The sequence below is a fragment of the Bos indicus genome, chromosome 9 (assembly GCF_029378745.1).
Source record: "Bos indicus isolate NIAB-ARS_2022 breed Sahiwal x Tharparkar chromosome 9, NIAB-ARS_B.indTharparkar_mat_pri_1.0, whole genome shotgun sequence".
NCBI lineage: Eukaryota > Metazoa > Chordata > Mammalia > Artiodactyla > Bovidae > Bos > Bos indicus.
Genome location: NC_091768.1, coordinates 76,591,714 through 76,605,255, shown reverse-complemented (window position 1 = coordinate 76,605,255; position 13,542 = coordinate 76,591,714). Strand labels below are relative to the sequence as shown.

Genomic DNA, 13,542 nt, shown 5'->3' with positions numbered 1-13,542 from the left:
GTAGTTGCTTTTACATATTCTCTCTTGTTTATTCTTCACAGGGTCCCTATAAGTTAGGTAGCGTTGTTCGCATTTGACTCTAGGAAGAAGTTGAGGTATTCAAATGCTGGACACAGTTCCCCAAGTCACATGCCATGGAGGAGAAGGATCAGCAGTCTGAGGGCTATCTCCATGCTGAGTCTAGCTCTGTGACAGTGGGTTTTGTTCACACTGGGTCCACCTGGGAATATACCTTAGATTTTAGTCTGCAAGCATTTTTGATAGGTAATCAATTACACCAAAAAAAGGTAGGAAGTTTATTCTATTTATGTTTTCTTTCATATTTGAGATATTTCACAAGATAAACTATGAGATGTAAATGAGATGTAAATTTGCGCTATTCATCACTATCCTGATTATCTTTGCATTTTCTTGCTTTCACCCTTCTGGGATAAACTTAAACTTCAAGTTTCTATGGAGCTGAATTGGAAGATAGTGATATATGCTTATTCTATATAGGCAGCTTTGAACTTTCCTGTATGTGATCTGTGTACCATTGGTAGTGTAATTAAACCTTCTCAACAGCCTCTTTATTCAGGATTCAGTCTTCAGATTTCTTAGCTCTGATGTTAATAGAACAGCGGTTACTCAAGGAAAAAACAGAGGCTGATCACATTGGTGCTACTATCCCCTGATCTGTCCAACACCTCCCCCCTCAGCGTTCTATCCCCCCAAGACTTGGAAAGTCAGTAACAGCTGCTACAACAGTGGTGTCCTCTTGCTTACCGTATCTTCCCCCCGAGATGTGTGGCTCAGGTATGGAGTCAGGAGGAATTGTCCTCAAGTCTCATGTCTCTGATCTCTACTTCTGCCCTGAATACCCAGCACATCAGACATTTGAAAAATAGAGATCGGCTGTCAGGGTCATAAGTGGGGCAACTTGGGAGATCTACCAACTTGTCTCAGGTCTCTGTAGGTGATTTCCACCTTAGACCCTAGTCAGCATTGCCATGGAGTACTGGGCTTGAACAAGACTGCATTTGCTGGAGCAATAGTTGGGAATATTGTTATATGTTTTGGTTTTTTTTATTTTTTAAATTCTAGAATCCTTTGCCCTCACAATTCAAAAGCATACCTGTTCTAATGTCAGAGGTTTGTGTTTCAGCATGCTTTTTGAATAGCATTATAGACAATAAAGAAATGCTTCTATTTTCATTTATATTAGCATTTGTAGTAAAATTGTTTTAATTAATTCTTGTTTTTTTTTATGCTAGTGACCACCATCTTGACTTTTTTCCTAAAATTGATTTATGTAGAGTTTAGCTTTCTTTCTTTCTTTCTTTTTTTTTTTTAAATGTGGACCACTTAAAAAGACTTCACTGAATTTGTGAGAACATTGCTTCTGTTTTTATGTTTTGATTTTTTGGCTCCGAGGCATGTGGGATCTTAGTTCCCTGACCGGGGATCGAACCTGTACCCCCTGAATTGGAAGGCGAGGTCTCAACCACTGTACCTCCAAGGAAGTCCTGAGTTTAGCTTCTTGAATAAGTCATATTCTATCATTATAGTAATGGACTCCTTTGTGAAATTTCATTGTTATCCCTTGCTCTTCTCAATTGACTATTATAAACAATTGTAATATTTTGCTAGCATTAAATTATTTGGGGGGAGTGGGTCATGAGTCTCCTGCATAAACTCTTTCTGTTGCTTTTATTGTGACCTTCTTGGATGTTGGTCTTGTTGACAGATTGTTTCAGGTCATTTAGGTCATGAAATACTTTCTGTCTTCAAACAAACCGAGGGTTTTGCCTCAGTTCTGGGCCTGTGGTGGCAATTTCCTTTGTGCCTATTTTCTTTCAAGCTCTTCTTTCTCCTCACCTAAATCTGAAGGTTTCTTTTCTTAGCATCTTAAATGTTATCTCATCATCTTTCCTGGCAGATATTACAGAGTATCTTGTTTTTTGGCTTTTTTTAGTACACTTTGAAAACTTGACCATCAGCTATGGTTATTTTGTTGTTTTGTTCATTTGGGTGGGTTTAACTTGAAGATTACTTCTTAATAATTTACATACTAGTCTCCAATTCTTATAAATTAAAACAAATTATTTCTGTGATTTTGGTTCATATTGTTCAGTTTCTCAAATCTTTCTGCCCTCTGTGATTTTTTTGGCCCATGAATTTATCTTGCCTTGTCATCATGCATTTGGGTACACTGTTGTTGTTTTCCTAAGTTGTGTCTGACTCTTTTGTGACCCCATGGACTGTAGCCTGCAAGGCTGCTCTGTCCAGGGGATTCTCCAGGCAAGAATATTGGGGTGGGTTGTTATTTCCTCTTCCAGGGAATCTTTCTGACCCAGGGATCAAACCCACGTCTCCTGCTTGACAGGTGGATTCTTTGCCATTGAGCTGGTGGGAAGCCCTGGGTACATTGTACTAGTGTATTTTCAAATAAGTTATTTCTCTGGAGTGGGATATCAGTTCAGTTCAATCGCTCAGTCGTGTTCGACTCCATGGACTGCAGCACCCCAGGCTTCTCTGTCCATCACCAGGAGTGGGATATAGTTTTGATTTTTGTTAGCTCATTTATGCCTTCAGTTTCTTTCTGAAGAAATAGTCCATGAACTTTTTGGACTCTTCTGGGCTTGAACACAACTACTGATGAGTGTCCTATAGAAAAACTGTGGCTCATAAAAAGGGAGATGCATAATTTCAGAGTTTAATGGATCCCAAGTTTCTATATGACTCTTCCCTCCTTTTAAAAAACTCCATGGAGAATATGCTGAGTATGCACTACTTGAACTCATTCTTTCACTTAAACGCACGTTGTGGATGTCTTTAGCAGGTCCTTTAATTGGCTGGCAACGATGAGTATGAAAAGCAGCAGCCCATCAGTCCTTCCCATAACTGCTGGAGTTAGTAAATTTTATTCTCCTTCTAATTGCGCTAGCTTTTAATAATCATGTTTAGTATTATGTTCTTTCTTTATAAGAACATAATAAGGGCACAGACCTTCGGGAAATTTCAGTGGTCCATTTGGTATTTACACATTTTTCATTTTTATTATTTAAGTAACGTACAGCCTCCTCTTTCTCGCTCTCCTACAAGTGGACCTTGTGGAAGGCGAGACAGGGGCCCTGTGATACCCAGGCCCAAGGGATGAGGCCAGTGACCCACGGAACAAGAGGGTCAGGACATGTGAACACGCTTAGGTGATGATTTGTGTGTTTTTAAAATAATTTAGTTTTAAAAATGTCTCCTCAGCTTTACTGAGGTGTAATTGACCTGTGACGTTGTGCCTGTTTATTTTAAATATCAAGCATCACAAACTCAATTTAGCAAACATATATTGCTCGATTCTCTTGTTAGGTGTCAGACGGGCCTCCTGTTTCATTTACACATGGCTGGAATGGGACCTCTTACCATCAGAGCTCTCTGTGCATTTCTTTCACACAAAAGTGAGTCAGAAGAGGATAAAATTCTGGAGAGGCAGAAAAAAGGAGGGAAAGTATTCTTTCCTACCATAGTGGTATATCTTCAGTTCCCTTTATACCTGCCTCTTCTGGATACCATAGGTAAATTTGTTTTAAACAAACTTCATTGACGTACTTATCACCCATTTCATCACCCATGGGTGACGAAACGTATCACCCGTTTCCAGTAGGGGCTTCACATGTGGTGTAATGGTAAAGAATCTGCCCACCAATGTAGGAGATGCAGGAGATGTGGATTTGATCCCTGGGTTGGGAAGACCCCCCGGAGAAGAAAATGGAAAACCCACTCCAATATTCTTGCCTGAAAAATTCCATGGACAGAGGAGCCTGGTGGCCTACGGCCCATGGGGTCACAAAGAGTTGTCACAAAGAGTTGGACTCACACGCATTTCCAGTGTGAAATTCAGTAATTTTAAGTAGCTTTACTGAGGGGTAAAGCTAACATCATCTGTTTTAGAATATTTTCATCACCCCAGGAAGCTCCCTCATGCTCATTTACAGTTGATTCTTACTCTATTTCTAACCTACCTTTTGTCTATGCATTTGCCCTTTCTGGATACTTCATCTAAGCACAATATGTGGTCTCTTGTGTCTCTCTCCTTCCTTCCCTCCTTCCTTCCTTTGTTTATTATTGAGATATAGTTGATTTGCAATATTATGTTAGCTTCAACTGTACAATAATTAAAATTAAAAAAAATGATTTTATAACTGGTTGTTGAGATGTCCTATGTTAATCAGATGGCCATATCCTATATTAATCCTCTGGCTATATTAATCAGATGAGTGGTTCTTCCTGAAGTGATCTAAACAGCTAGTTAGAAAACAATGTTTTTAATTAGTGTTTACTCTGAGCTACATACAGTTGCTATTTGAAAAGTGCTTCCTCTTTTGAATAGGATGGGACTTGAACACAGCTACTAATGTAGGTCCAACAGAGTGCCTAGAATGTTCTAAGTCATTCAAAACTGTGGTATATGTGAAGTGTTTTTTGGGTGGGAGGGATTTATGCAGCATATAGGGGTCTTAGCACCCTGACAGGAGTGGAACTGATGCCCCCTATATTGGGAGTGCAGAATCTTAACCACTGGACTGCCAGGGAAGTCCCTACACCAGGTTTTAACTATGTGTTGGAACCAGTTTGAGGAGTTTTCAAAGTAGATATGTCTGAACATCACTCCCACCCCAGTGAATCAGGAGCAGGGGTCGGGGCCCGGGCATGCAGCTCTCAGCAAAATCTCCTTGGGTGGCCAGTACACAGCCTTGATAGGGAAGTCCTGATCTACCAGCACTCCCAAGAATACTTGCATGGCTTTGCCCTTCAGGAAGAATTCTCTAAGTTTTTATAAATTAATGCATAGAAAATCATATCCATATGAAAGTATTCATATACCCCTAATGAATTTGCTAATAGATGTTTTCTATTTTTGAAACTTCTCATGCCTCTGTGTATCTACACAGAGTTTAGTCAAAACTCAAGAGTATCTACAGAGTGTTAGTCAAAACCCAAAGGCACAAACAAAGCTTCATTAGAAATGTTTGGTGGTCAGGGTCACAGCTGCAGCAGTGACAGCCTCAGATGTGAGCATGCAGCTGTCATCACCTGTGGGTCACTGTGTGTGCTTCGCTCAGCTCACGGCAGTTTGAACAGCATGGGACTGTGTTGGGCTCAGACAGGGAGCAGGGTATATACCTTTCTGTATTACTCTTCTGTCCTTCGGCGGTGATGTGGCCGTGGTACCTGCCATTCTCTAGTGTTTCTGATGTACTCAGAAGCGTTGTCAACTTTAGCTAATAGCTATCTGATATCTTCCGGGTTTTTGTTTTGTTGTTATTGTTCAGTTTTTAACTCTCTTTGTTTTTACAAGCGTGATTTTCTCTTCCCAACTGCTCTCAACACAGTAGACTCATGTGGAGAACAGTGCTCCCTCTATGAACAGATAGTGGAGGGAGGGAGGAGTCGACTCACAGATGGAGGGGTGCTCGGAAGGTGAACTTGATGTCTTTGACTCGAGAGGGTGGCTTGTAGGTGGGAGGGAGTGGGAGAAAGAGAGAAAAAGAGAGCGGAAGGCTATTGACTGGTTAACCTTTCCAGTGAGTCTGGGAGGTAAACACAATTTCATTAGAGTAGGGGGCTTGCAGTTTATCTTGTTTCCTGTGAAATACTTCTTGCAACAAGCCAGGACACCAACCTGACTTTGTGTACGTATTACCTCTGCCTCTTCCCACAGCCTGGAAAGATCTCCTTTCCTGCTCTGATTAGCCAACATTTTCTATTAAGTATAAGCCTCACCTCGGCCCAGTGGTCCCCCCTTCCTTCCTCTGCAGTCTCTAGTCTTCTTCCTCTCCTCTGAGTTACTGTAGTATTTGAGTTACCCTTCCCACTTGTGCATTTCATTACAGTCTCTTTTGATTTGCTTCTTGCTTTATGTGAGCGAAATCATTTATCTTCCCAGCCGGAGGGGAACCTTATGAAGAGCAGCACTGCTTTTCAGCTCACTTTGGCATCCCTGTGGCCCTGAGGAGAGCAGTGCTATCGCTTCCTGGTCCTGCCCTGACCCTCCCACAGAACTCGAAGGACTACTTCCTTTTGGCCTGTGGCTTGATGAGTGATGGAGAGAGACACCTCTGCTCCCCAGACGGGATCAACCCTAAGAACAGCGACGTGTGTGGCTGGAGCTCACTGTTTTTCTTTGACCTGGTTCTAGCTGACAGAGCAGTTTTCCTGGAGCATTTCCTCCTCTTGCTATAGTCTTGGTGGGAGGAGAGGGGAATGTAGACTGGTTTCACAAATTCCACATATCTAGCAAGACCTGTTCTGGGCCGCTCCCCTCAGTTTCATGTTGTCGAGTGGGCCCTCTGGTCTGGTTTATCCTGACTTGCCAGGCACCCCAGCATTTGCTAAACTTTGACCCAAATACTTGGAGTGGCAGGGTACACTGAAGGGACTTTCTCCTGCCCTCCTCTCTCTGTGTCTTCTTCCCTTTCTTTCTCTCTCCATCCCTAACTCCCACCCACAGCCTCTCTCACTGGAGGAGTTGTAATAGCATGAATTGGCTGTCCTGTTCCTGCTGGAAGTTTTGCTACTCAGTGGAGTGCACATTCCCCTTGAGTTCACTGCTGTGGATCGATGGGTATATGCAGAGTTGGAGCCAAGTGTCTGCTGTTTATGAAGTCCCACTTGAAATTTTTGGGCCTTAGGTAGCAACTGTCCCACTGTAGCATAGCTGTGCTGCAACGCAGTCTACTCATGGTCCCTTCAGCGTGTATTTCAGACATAGCAGCAGTGAGAAATAAAGCTTGTGTATGAATTTGTTATTTGTTTTGTTTCCAAAAAATATAGCAAGTCAGACTTTATTTCTTCTGGGACTTTGGTAAATTTCATTAGAAAAGATATTTTGAAATAGAGTCCTAAGCAGTTTTGTGTCAATAGAGCCATAACCAGGAGTCATGGGTACTTGCATAAACTTGGGCATCATACTTTAAGTCAGTAGACATCAGTTTGAATTTGCATATTCCTCTTCCCCCCTCCTGTTATTCTTAAATATTTATTTATTTACTTACTTACCTGGCTTGCTGGCTTGGATCATTTTCATGTCAAAGAATGGTGTCTTAAATGAAGTGCTTCCATTTATATAAAATGTGAGTGTCTTTTTGTAGCTAAAGGAGATTGGGAGTATATCTGAGAATAGAATCATCATCTTCACCAACAAGATAGCTGCATTGCCAAGGAGGGGCTGGAGGGCATCATTTGAAACATTACAGCGAGAGGACCATGAAACAAGCAACAACACAGTTTTTGTTCGGTTGTTACCTGGAGGGCAGCTTGGGCTGGCAGGCTCTCCTCCCGGGTTGAGAAGATGTTGAAGGGTGGCACTGATCTAGCTTCCTCTGCTGTAGCCCGTGGACCTGAGGTTTCCATTAACACTGGAGGCTGAGACCTGGGGAGGGAATGGGCTTTCTTGCTCTTCCCAGAGCCCTGGAGCTATTCCATCTGAACTCAGGTCCCAGTCTGCCATTTCTTGATGCTGTGATCCTAGGGTATATTATTTAAATTTGCTAGGTCTCCATTTCTTTAGCTGAAACAGTGCTGTGGATAGTAGCTACTTTGAAGGTTACTGAGAGGACTCAGTGACTGACTTGCTTCACGACAAAGTCTTGCTCTATAGCAAGCACTTGCTTCATGTGTCATCATTCAGCCACATGTCCCAGATAGTGGTGATTTAGTACACGTGAATGTTTCTTTTCCTCCTGGAATGAGCAGTAGGTATCCCAGGACTGATATGGTGGTTTCATGAGGCTATCATCAGACTCCAGTATTTCTACTCTGCTATCTTTAGTGTGGGTCTTTGTCACCTCATAGTCATAGCATGGCTGCCTCATCTCCAGGATCTGTCTTAGGTTCCAGGCAGGAAGAAGAGGAAGCGCAAAGGGTGAGCAATGGCTGAACTGCCTCATCATATAAAGAGATTTCCCAGAAGACCTATCCATCAATTTCTACTTACATCCTGTTGGCCAAAATGATAGCACATGGCCTTATCTATAAGGGAGGAAAGGAAGTGTAGTTTTTTTTTTAGTTAGTCACATTATCATCCTCACCAGCACCAAGGTTGTTGTTACTGGTAGGAAGGAGGAAGTAGGAAATGGATATTGGGTAGGCAGACTGGCAGTGTCTGCACCACGGTCAGTATTACTGTTGGAAGGGTCTTGAATGTAGATGTCCCTGGAGATGGGGAACCATGGAAGAAGGAGGTTTCAGGATCCTGATGAGAATTTTGGAAATATGCAGAACTTCTGGAGAGTGATTTCTAGAGTGAAGCATCCATTTCCCAGCCATCCCAGAGTGACTGTGAGCCTAGCACCGACCTGTTCCCATCTTTCTCTTGCTTTCTCAACCTTGCCCACCTCTCCTCCCCTATGACTTTCTGGGGACTTAAATGTGCTTAATAGACATTTTCCTTCTATTCTGTGGCTCGCAAACTCCAGGGTGCTTTGGGAGAACACTTGGAGGCAGTGGCAGTCTGGTGGCCCCATCAGCACTGAGAACAGGATGCAGGCAGCCCAGTCATTCCCATGGGGTGAGAACCATGCAGGTAGCGTGCCTTTGGGGAATTTCCCTGTGTCCAGCTCCCCTGCTTGCTGTCCTTTCTCCTTCACTAATCGAATTCTTAGTTATACATACTTCCTCAGCTTTATTGGCACTCCATCCCCATGGTGAGTGTTGATGAAATGGAAAAAGAGCCTCTGCCTGGATGTGTCAGCAGGGAAAAGCCTGGCTCAAGCTCTTGGACCCTGGCATGGCATTTCCCCTCTGTGGTGAACATCACCAAAGTGACTGGCTCACGGCACACATCTGTCAGTGGCTCTGAATTTGGGGAAGGCCAAGAGGCCAGGTGTCATCGCCTAAAACTCCACCTCAATCAAAAATAATGAAAGACTTGTCACTGCATGGGAACAACTACTTAGAACTCAGGCTCAGGTTTTGTTATAGGCTGTTTTATTAATAGCCAGTATTTTGGCTTGCATTTCATTGAAAGCACAATACCAGCCAACATTTAAGCAGCTTTCCATACCTGTTTGCAGCAGTCTTACTTTCCCTCCAGAGTCAGTGAACTTTCCATTAGAAAAAAAAAAAAAAAGAGGGTGGCCTGGTGTGGTGGTTTCTCAGGATTTGCTTTAAATCTACTTCTAATTCCATTAGCTCTCCATAGAGAGCCAATGCAAACACCGTTATGGACAGCTTGTTAGGAAGGCATAAACACTCTGTATTCTGCCTGAAACTCAAGGTGGTATCTCCAGTGCCCTCTCTTTTGAAAAAGAGATTGTTTCCCCTCCTCAGTCAACTGGTTTATAAATCAGTGGCTAAACAAGGAAAGTTAATTTTTTTAAAGTCTATATTTAATTTGTTTAGTGCTATATAAATTCCACAAACCAGCTTATTTACTAGAGGGATGATATATTTAAAGTTCATAAGTAAAAGGTGGAAGCTGCTAAGGTGATAAGAGAAGGGGGCGGCAGAGGATGAGATGGTTGGGTGGCATCACTGACACAATGGACATGAATTTGAGCAAACTCGGGGGGACAGTGAAGGACAGGGAGCCTGGTATGCTGCAGTCCATGATGTGTGCCAAGTCACTTCAATCCTGTCTGACTCTTTGCAGCCGTATGGACTGCAGCCTTCCAGGCTTCTCTGTCCCTGGGGTTCTCTAGAAAAGAACACTCTAGTGGGGTTTCCATGCCCTCCAGGGGATCTTCCCAACCCAGGGATCAAACCCGTGTCTCTTATGCCTCCTGCATTGGCAGGCAGGTTCTTTACCACTAGTGCCAGCTGGGAAGTTCTTTCTGTGCTGCAGTCCGTGGGGTTGCCAAGAGTCGGACATGACTTATTGACTGAACAACACCTGTGTCAGACAAGTTAAAAAGGAAGATGGTTGAAAGGTTGGTGTGTCAATTCAATTATAGATAAATATTTTTTGTATGTGGAAATGTTCTTACAGTAAAACGTCCAAATGTTACAGTTCTCCTTGACCACTTATCTAGTCCCCTCCTCAGAGATAATTGGTGTTTTCTGTTATATGTGTTTCTTGACTTTTTTCTATGCATTTATATTTACTTATAGAAATTATCCTTAAAATTGCATGTAGTATTATAATTTGCATTATACAACTTTCTGCTATTAACAGAATATATCCTTTTTCAATTGAAATATATTTGACGTATAACATTGTGTGAATTTAAGGTGTACAACATGTTAATCTGATGCATTTATATAGTAACATCATTGCCACTTTAGCAATAATTAGCACCTCTAGTATATGACATAATTATCATTTCTTTTTTAGTGGTTGGAATAATTAAGTTGTAGTCTCTTAGCAAGTTTAATGATCAGAATAGCACATCTTAAATGTTATTATTGCACATGGGTACCTGGATTCTTACTCATTGCTGCATAGTATTCTGTCTTACAGCTACACCATAGTTTCAGCCATTCCCTTGAGGTTGGGCATTTAGGTTATTGCCATTGCTTTTGTTTTGGGCATTGTTTTGGGTATTACAGACTATGGTGCAGTTCTTGTATTTGCCTTTCTGTGCACATCTGTGAGTGTTTCTCCAGGATAGATATGGAGAAGCAAAATATTTGAGGCATAGTGTATGTGGCATTTAAAAATTTAATGGATACTTCCAAATTGCCTTTAAAGGGGCTGTACTAATGTACTTTCCTAACAACAATGTATGAAAGTTACAATAATTTTTTATTTTTGGCTGCTCTGAGTGGCTTGCAGGATCTTAATTCCCCAATCAGGGCCTGAATCCACACCTTGGCAGTGAAAGTATGGAATCCTACTATTGGACCACCAGGGAATTTCCTCAGCACACTTTTAATATGGCATTTCTTTTCTGTGTTTTTTTAACAGCCTCTAATGGTGAACTTTTGTATACATTTTCATTATATGACATGCTTGGGGGCTACACTTAGTATTCACATGTATTTAATAATGCTTTAAATTTGAAACAATGATGAGTAATAAATCACTTTCATCCCACTGAAGCAGAAAAGTACACTGAGAAATTTTGTCGCCCTTAACTCTCTCCTTTAGTGAGGTACGTATGTGTGAAAAGCATGATTAGAATGCTGTCTATTGACTGCTATGTATAATTGGCATTGTGAGTTGCTTACTAAGAATCCATACACCCTATACTTATTAGCAGAATTTCCTTATTTTCCTTCAGAAAGTGACTTCATTTTAGGCATAAATCATTGAGATACTGTTTTCGTGGCCACTTGAGTTGAGGTATAAACGTGAAATGTAGTTCAGTCTCACGAGACATGGTGAGACAGCAGCTGAAGGGCTTGGGCGAACAATTTGCTCTTACTCTGCATGTATTATTTCTCATGGTGACACCTACAGCAGTTGTCTCCATCTTCAAGAACATGCTAAGGGAAGGTGGAAAGAGATTGGGTCCTTGGTCTGCCAGATCTGCTGGGATTGCTCTCAGCTGCAAGTAACAGAAATTTAACTGAAGTGGCTTGAAGAAGGGTTTATTTTTCTTGGCTCAGCTTCCCAGTGATGTTATCTAGGCTCAGATTTATCTACTTTCCATACTCTGACTTTTCTCCTTTATGCTTGTCACTTCCTGGCTTCTCAAAAAACTCTGGACAGAAGGAGTTCCCATGTAGCAGATAGCAGATACCTCTCAGCAGATTGCGTCTTTCACTTCATGCCCGGCACTGGGGCACATGGCTGTCTTCACACCCGAGGCTAACTGGAAGTCAGATAATAGGCATGGGAAATGATTTTCATGATTTATCTCCTGACGCAGTCTTTGCAGCCATATAAAAAATTGTCTTCTTATTTGAGATATTTTGTTTTGTTTTTGGTGCCACTTTTAGCCAAAATAATTCTAATAGATTCAAATAAACAGATGAGAATATCATGCCAAGAATCATTGTGATTTCTTGGTGGCTTAGATGGTAAAGAATCTGCCTACAATGCCGGAGAGCCAGTTCTATCCCCGAGTCAGGAAGATCCCCTGGAGAAGGGAATGGCAACCCACTCCAGTATTCTTGCTGGGAAATCCCATGGATAGAGGAGCCTGGCAGACTACAGTCCATGGGGTGCAGACTCAGACACGACTGAGCGACTAACACATTAACACGAGGCATGAATCTAGTCATGTGTTCCTTTGACAGACATGTGTCATTTGTGCCTTTCTAGCATATATTCCCTACATTTTCTCTAAATAACAATTTAATTTTCTTTTGGGAGACTGCCTGCCCCATTCTTGGTTTCTGTGACTTTGGGGGCAGCTGACTTAAGTGTGGGCGCTCGTCCCAGCCTTGGAAAGAGTTACCATCTTGGGTTCCCTGAGCCAGTGATAAGCAGCCATGGGTCTTAGTCTGGAGCTATCAAGAGACAGGATGGAATGAACACAGAGGAAAGTGAAGCTGAGAGGAGAGTTTTGTGCTCTCATCTTTCAAACTATCTGTCCTTGGACACATCACTGTTTGCTCATGTCTTCTAAATTGTGTTTCTAGTATTTGCTACTGAATGCCTAGCCAACATAGCCTCCAGACCTAACTTGTCTTTCTTCTCAAGTCTTAATTGGCTCAAAAATGTGTTTGGGGCACTTTGAGAGGAGGCATTGGTAGAGTCCTGTGGGGGCAAACAGTCAGCCCCTCTCTTGTGAGCCAACTTCAAGAAGATGGGGTGATAAGGGGCTGAAAGCTGAGAATGTCCTGCTGAATCCTCACTTCAGATAGAAGGGAGAAGCGTGGTGTGACACCATGAGCCTATGATACACCCTGCCCCTGAGCACATCTCTCATTCAGTTGGACATTCCTGAGGGTGTTACAGTGGAGGGGTAGCAGTAATGGTTGTCATCATTCCAGTGATGGCTGTTGAGCATTTCTGGGTGCCAGGGGCTGTGCTCAGCGTTTTCCATTCATTATCTCATTTAAGGTTCATAACAACGTCTGAAATAGATGATGTCATCATTTTTTAGAGGAAAATGAAGTTAAGCTTGGTCAAAGTCACGATTAGTGGCAGTGGTGGGACTTGAGTCCAGGCAGTCTGATCCTTGGACCGTGTGGTCCCCTTGGTGATGTGTTTCCAGCTTGCCCCAGAAGCCTCTGCTGGGTCCTCTGTTCTTCCTGGAATGATGCTCTGCTACAGTTCTGATTCCCAGCACTCTCTCCCTCCATTCTGAGCCCCATTTCTATTGACTTTGGCCTGTGAAACTGCCCTGTTTGAGGCCTATGGAAAATCCACTCTTCTTGGTCACTTTATTTGGAAGTAACATATTTCTCAGGAACTCTCCAGCATGTATTTTCTTATCAGCAGTTCTTCATCTTTTGGGTACTGTGTACTCTTTGGGTAAGCATTATTCTCCCTACAGAAAATTGTATATATATGTGTTAGTTTGCATACAGTTTCTTGGGCTCATGAATATCCTGAAAACCAGTGTCTCTTTACCTTCCAGACTAACGGAGTAGATGTGTAATACAGTGGGTATGAAGGAAATGCTCCTATCATGTAAATGGCTTTCCTGTGTTCAAGGTTTTTTTTCCTAGCTC

General features: G+C 42.3%; 2 protein-coding genes across 5 annotated transcripts in view; both read left to right on the top strand.

Moving 5' to 3' along the window:
* The window catches only part of NHSL1 (NHS like 1), a 415,209-nt gene that overhangs the window by 216,217 nt on the left and 185,450 nt on the right, over positions 1 to 13,542 (top strand). The gene's annotated exons all lie outside the window — the stretch shown is intronic.
* Positions 1 to 13,542, top strand: part of LOC139184810 (uncharacterized) — a 97,369-nt gene that overhangs the window by 58,685 nt on the left and 25,142 nt on the right. For both annotated transcript variants that reach the window (XM_070795579.1, XM_070795577.1), the window contains exon 2: positions 1 to 13,542. This exon is cut by the window's left edge; it is cut by the window's right edge and continues 25,142 nt beyond it. The gene's annotated coding sequence lies outside the window, so the exon portion shown is untranslated.